This window comes from Gorilla gorilla, chromosome 8, assembly GCF_029281585.2.
Source record: "Gorilla gorilla gorilla isolate KB3781 chromosome 8, NHGRI_mGorGor1-v2.1_pri, whole genome shotgun sequence".
In the NCBI taxonomy this organism is placed as follows: domain Eukaryota; kingdom Metazoa; phylum Chordata; class Mammalia; order Primates; family Hominidae; genus Gorilla; species Gorilla gorilla.
Genome location: NC_073232.2, coordinates 17,833,410 through 17,839,741, shown reverse-complemented (window position 1 = coordinate 17,839,741; position 6,332 = coordinate 17,833,410). Strand labels below are relative to the sequence as shown.

Here is a 6,332-nt window from a genome sequence, read left to right as displayed (position 1 = left end):
ATATTTTCCCAATTTCATGGTCATATTTACAACAATAGATCTTCTGACTCCCACTGTTACTCTGTTTCCCACATTCTCTCTCGCACTCACCCATAGCTTAGCATTTACAAGTGTAGAAGAACACTTATTTGCTATTCTCTCCAGGTTACTCTCGTAGACAATCTGGGCACATTCCTCTTTTAAAATGAGTTTTTGAAACATTGTTTGGCACCTTTATTCTTCTAGTTTTAAAAAGTATAAAAAAATCATCCCCAAAAAGAGTTTCCCGCGAAAAGAGAATCAGAAACTATTTATGGAGTAGATACGGATCTATAAACAGTGATCTCTAAAACCTTTTTTTTTAAATCCCCCCTCTGCTCCAGAATGTGTTTCATTAATCTCCCAGCATACTGCCTGAGATCTGTAATTTTTTTTTATTTTACTTTAAGTTCTGGGTTGCATGTGCAGAACGTGCAGGTTTGTTACATAGGTATACATATGGGCCATGGTGGTTTGCTGCACCTATCAACCCACCATCTAGGTTTTAAGCCCCTCATTCATTAGGTGTTTGTCCTAATGCTTTCCCCCAACCTTGCCCCCCAATCCCCCAACAGGCCCCCCGTGTGTGATGTTCCCCTCCCTGTGTCCATGTGTTCTCATTGTTCAACTCCCACTTGTGAGTGAGAACCTACAGTGTTTGGTTTTCTGTTCCTGTGTTAGTTTGCTGAGAATGATGGCTTCCAGCTTGATCCATGTCCCTGCAAAGGACATGAACTCATTCTTTTTTGTGGCTGCATAGTATTCCATTGTGTATATGTGCCACATTTTCTTTATCCAGTCTATCATTGATGGGCATTTGGGTTGGTTCCAAGTCTTTGCTATTGTAAATAGTGCTGCAATAAACATACATGTGTATGTGTCTTTATAGTAGAATGATTTATAATCCCTTGGGTATATACCCAGTAATGGGGTTGTAGGATCAAATGATATTTTTGGTTCTAGATCTTTGAGGAATCGCCACACTGTCTTATACAATGGTTGAACTAATTCGCACTCACACCAATAGTGTAAAAGCATTCCAATAAAACCTGTCTCTCAAGTTTGGGTATAGGGTCTAGTGCTGAAACAGGCTTGATAAAGGAGCTTTTGCCAAGATAGGAATGCACAGGACTCATCTTACTCTCTCAGTGTACAAGAACAAACCACAGTTGGTCATCTCCCGGAGGGTGTGGGCTTGTGCAAAATTAAATCACACAAACACTGCCTGATTTGATTAAGAAGGATTTAAAGCAGAAAGACTAAAAACAAAACAAAACAAAGAAACGGAAAAAGAGGAAGTTCAATACTATACAGAATATCAGGTGTGTCACAGTGAAGAACAAACAAGTCATGAACATTGCCTACTAATCAAAAGAAGAAATATATGGGAAGGAATATGGCACTCATACCTGGCCCAGGGCCTCAGCTTTAGTGATTAATGCAGAGACTGTGGATATTAAAAGAAGTAAACCTGTGTTTTTATCCTGTACGTCACATAGGACTTATCAACATATCTCATGTACCCCATAAATATATACACCTACTATGTATCCCTAAAAATTATGCTTGTACTTTAAAATTCTCCTATTTTAAAAGGGAAATATGGGGGCCTGTGCTCAGATTGTCCACAGCAGTAAACTGGAGGGATTAGCAAATAGATATTCTCCTATGCTTATAAACGCTAATTTATGGTGGGTAAGAGAAAGAATGTAGGAAGCAAAATAACAGGTAGGCTGGTTAATTTTATGTGTCAACTTGACTGGGCCATGAGATGCCCACATATCTGGATAAACATTATTTCTGGGCATGTCTCTGAGGGAATTTCTGGAAGAAATTAGCAGTTGAATTGGTGGACTGAATAAAGCAGATGGCCCTCTCCAATGTAGGTGGGCATTATCCAACCTGTTGAGGACTCAGATAGAATAAAAGGGCTGAGGATGGTTAAATTAACTCTGCCTGACTACTTGAGCTGAAACATCAGTGTTCTTCTGCCTTTGGACTTGAACTGGGACTTACGCCATAGTGCTTCTGAGTTCTTGGGCCTTTAGAGACTGGAATTATACCAGCTTTCCTGTGTCTCCAGCTTGCAGACAGAAGATCCTGGGACATCTCAGCCTCTGTAATCACATAAGCCAATTCCCTATAAAAACCTCATTTAAGATAGAGATAGAAATGATAGTGATAGAGAGAGAGATAGAGATAGAGATATCTCCTATTGGTTCTGTTTCTCTGGAGAATCCTGAGTAATACGCACTGAAACCATGATGGTGGATGATAGATACCATCAGCAAACAGTAGAGTAGTTTGGAAGACTTTCCAAAGGCAATAGAGAGTAATGGGGCTGGCATAAAGGGAATCAAATGGGATCCCAGGCATAATGTTCTTTGGAAAGTGGAAGGGAGAGCTAAGGCCACATGTGAGCAAAGAAGAATGAAAAACCCAAGTCAACACTCCAAAAGATGATCTTAAGAGTGGATAGAATAGAATTTTAGAAACAGAGTTATGACTAGAAAGAGCTAACAATATCTAGACACAGTTTTTATTTATCATATATCCCAGAGTCTTATAGAAATAATTTTCTAAATGTAAGCAGGAAATCGCCCCACAGCTTGTTTTCTTTGGGGAAATAGGTTGAATTTCCTAGGAAGGAGATGACATGGAAAATAAAAAGAAATTACCAGAAAGTCCAGTTTCAAAGTATTTTGCAATCTTACCTAATAATCCTAAACCTAATTTATCGTGTGGGAAATAATTTCATAATTAAATAGAAAATATAAAATTTTAAGATATATGTGGACTAGATGATAATATTTTATGTTTCTGAGTATCATTAGCTTTTACTAAATGCTTTTTACATGCATCATCTCACTTTCACCAATGATCTACAAATTAAATAAGACACGTATGGATTTATCAATCCATAATCCATTTTATGGATAAGAAAGTTGTGATTTCAGGCAGTTTAAGTAGTTAGCCCAAGGTTTCAAAACTAATAACAGAGCTGAGACAAAACACCTTTTTAGTATGCTTTAAGTTGAGTGATTTTCACACAATATCTCACTGACTTACTAAAATGTGCATGGCTAGAAGTGGACTAGGACTATGCCAGGGGCAGGGGGTTATCTAGGCAGATAATTTGATTGCTGAGAGTATTTCAGAACAGAGCAATACCATTTGAAGGTAAACTCAAGAAACTCAAGGAATAACACCAACGTATCGATTTATTTAATTAGGGAACTAAATATTTTCTTGGATATATTTGGATTACTACCCACAGAAAATAAATCTAAGGAGACTTCCAAGATGAAGGCAAAGCTCTAAACAAAGTTAGTTCTATCACTTTATGATTAACATGGGTCTACCTTGAGAGTGTACTATTCCTGTGGACATCAGCTAACTTCAGATCAAACAGCCTTAGTTTCAGTCGGCCAAAGCCACTATTTAGTTTATTTTGGAGCTATCCAAGGTGCTCATCTCGAACTGTAGCTTTCACCTTATCAAGCCCACCTAGCAACTTTTCTGGTCCTATGTGTTACATTGATGAAAATGACTGTGATTTTCTTTTTTATTTAACCACAATCTATAGTATGTAACACACTTACACACATAACTGAAAAAAAAACCCTGATATTTTCTATTCTATTTTTCTTTACTGTAAAGAAAAGACTCTGTTTATAACCCATTAAATTGGTTTCATGACTCACGAATGGATTCTGACTCACAGTGTAGAAAAGAAAACTGAAAAGGACTATTTATATATTTATTTTTGATACAAGGTCTTGCACTGTCACACAGGCTGGAGTACAGTGGCATGATTACACCTAACTGCAGCCTCAACCTCCTGGGCTCAAGTGATCTTCCCACAGCAGCCTCCCAAGTAGCTAAGACTACAGGCATGTGCCACCATGCTTAGCTACTTATTTGATTTTATTTTTTCACGGAAATGAGTTCTCACTATGTTACCCAGCCTGGTCCTGAACTCTGGGGCTCAAGCCATCCTGACTCCTCGGCCTCCTAAAGTGCTGGGATTACAGTTGTGAGCCACCACACTCAGCCTGAAAAGGACTATTAATGACCATACTCATTGGATATACTTCTTTGTCCCATGTCTTATTCACCACACCTGCCTTTGTCCTCTTGCCTTGAATGTGTGTTCAGTCCTGTCACTTTACTGCATTTTCAAAATGACATTAGGTAAGTTCCTAAAGAAACCATGGTCAATATGATTTGGTCTCTAATATACATCCTCCACTAACCCAAGACCATGTCCCTTCACTCAAATATAATAAAGCTAGAGAGATCACAGGGTGGGGGAAATAATTGAAATCTTAATTAAGGGTGCTCTTTCCAAAAAGGATCTGCCAAAGAAAGACCAAAGACACCAAACACAGGTAGCCATTCATATCATTTTTCTGTTTTTCACCCCATGTGCTTTTCTTTCATTTTTAGCAACTCAAGGGCAAATATAAACCACTCTATTGCTCATGACCACCTTTAATCCACATCAAAGTTTGCAAGTAACACTTTCTTTAAAGTTGTACAATAAGGTCTGAATTATTCTCTTCACTTCTGTAGATGTGAAAACTCAGCTTCCAGGAGGTGAAATAGCTTTCCCAAGATAAAACAGGTAGGATGTGATGGACATTGTAAGCTTAGTATATTAATTAGACAAATAAGAATTGTTTGGAAGTGCATTACGTAATGCACAGTTTAAGAACATGAACAGTTTAGATACAACATTAGAAACTAGCATGTATTAAGTAAGTAAAAAATAATGAAGCATCCATCATTGCTTTAAAAAGCTATTAGACCCTTAATCCTTGTGCTATTGCACAATTTAATCACTGAGTGACATTATTTTAACAACCCTGGCTACAAGATAAACAATCTTAAGTAATCTTCTAATGAGAAAATAAAGCATGGATCTTTTTCAACTATAGTACAAGAATCTGGAGTAACTACCATTTACTGTGAGTGGAGCAGTGATCATCTTAAACTCAGTCTTAATCAGAGGAAATGATGAGGGAAAAAATATCGAGTTTTACTCCTGTCCCTTGTTTTTTAGGAAAGCTTTTAGAAATTCCAATAAATATTTGAACCATTAGAAACATGGGCAGGAGCAACATTAAAAAATAGAAACGGATCCAAGGTGTTTTGAGAAATATTAAGACATAAGGGAATATGAAGGCAAGAAGACAGAGAGCTATAGTTTTTGAGTCTGTAAATGAGATAATATATTTTTCAATTAGTCAAATAGTAATATATAAAAGTAAACAATAATTATGGGGGTAATTATTCCAAGATAATGCATTCAACCATTTTTCACAGGGAAGGAGTTTCTAGAGGTAGGGATATCTGAGAAGATCTGAAGAGTCACTGGAGTGAAAAATGAAGGGCTGGAACACAAGAACCATGAGGAAAGGGTAATAGTTACAGCCATTTGAGCAAATGAAAAGAAAGCAAATGGTGACTGAGAAAGTCTTCAAATCAATTCACGTGTATTGTAAGAAAGAGTCCAACATTGTTACATTCCCACTTTTTAAAATGCTTTAATTGCCTTAAAATCATTTATATTATACATGTATAAATAAAGTTAAAGTGAGGCAGTCATTTAAGTATTAGCACAGGCCACATCGAAGGGAAACGACTATTCCTAAAATTCTCAATTAGGCTATAAATGCAAGATGAGCTGAAGGGAAATAGGTGATTTCCATTCTGTAGTGTCTATATATGAGGATTTATTCTCATGACAAGAAACAAACTATGCAAATCTCTTTAATTTCTGGCATTTCAGCTTTCTAGAATTATTTTCCTGCCTAATTGAAATTTGCCACACTATTGTGATGACAAAGTATAATTTTCCACTTTTTATGTAGTTTGTGTCTAGCAACAATATATTTCATAACTGATAGAGACCTAACATGAGTATAATATCCTCAAGAAAATACAATTTCATCTGCCTTTCAGAAACGTATTGTTTCTAGAGCCTCCAGAGGACTAAGAGCTGTGCCCAGGATGACGCCCCCATAGAAAAATTCAATTACCTATTTTTCTATATTTCTTTGACTAAAAAAGAAACACTCAAAAATCAACCCACAACAGTACATGGGGGTCAAAGAAAGAAATTATATGGAGACTACAGAGGAACCTACCAACTGAAACACTGTTAATTGAAGAAATTATGTAAATGATTCATTTTTCAAATTCTCTACCATCATTTTCATTAAAAAAATGATAATAGTATGATAATAGTGGCAAATTGGTTTTATGATCCATATCATCTAATAAATTTTCTATTTCAGGTGTTCTCTAAT

General features: G+C 36.5%; 1 long non-coding RNA gene across 1 annotated transcript; it reads left to right on the top strand.

Annotated features, from left to right (window-relative positions):
• Positions 1-4,596: 4,596 nt before the first annotated feature.
• On the top strand, positions 4,597-6,043 carry LOC129524883 (uncharacterized). The gene is made up of 3 exons (XR_008668832.2): positions 4,597-4,645; positions 5,347-5,441; positions 5,986-6,043. It is a non-coding gene; the product is annotated as an uncharacterized lncRNA (long non-coding RNA).
• The last annotated feature ends 289 nt before the right edge of the window (positions 6,044-6,332 follow it).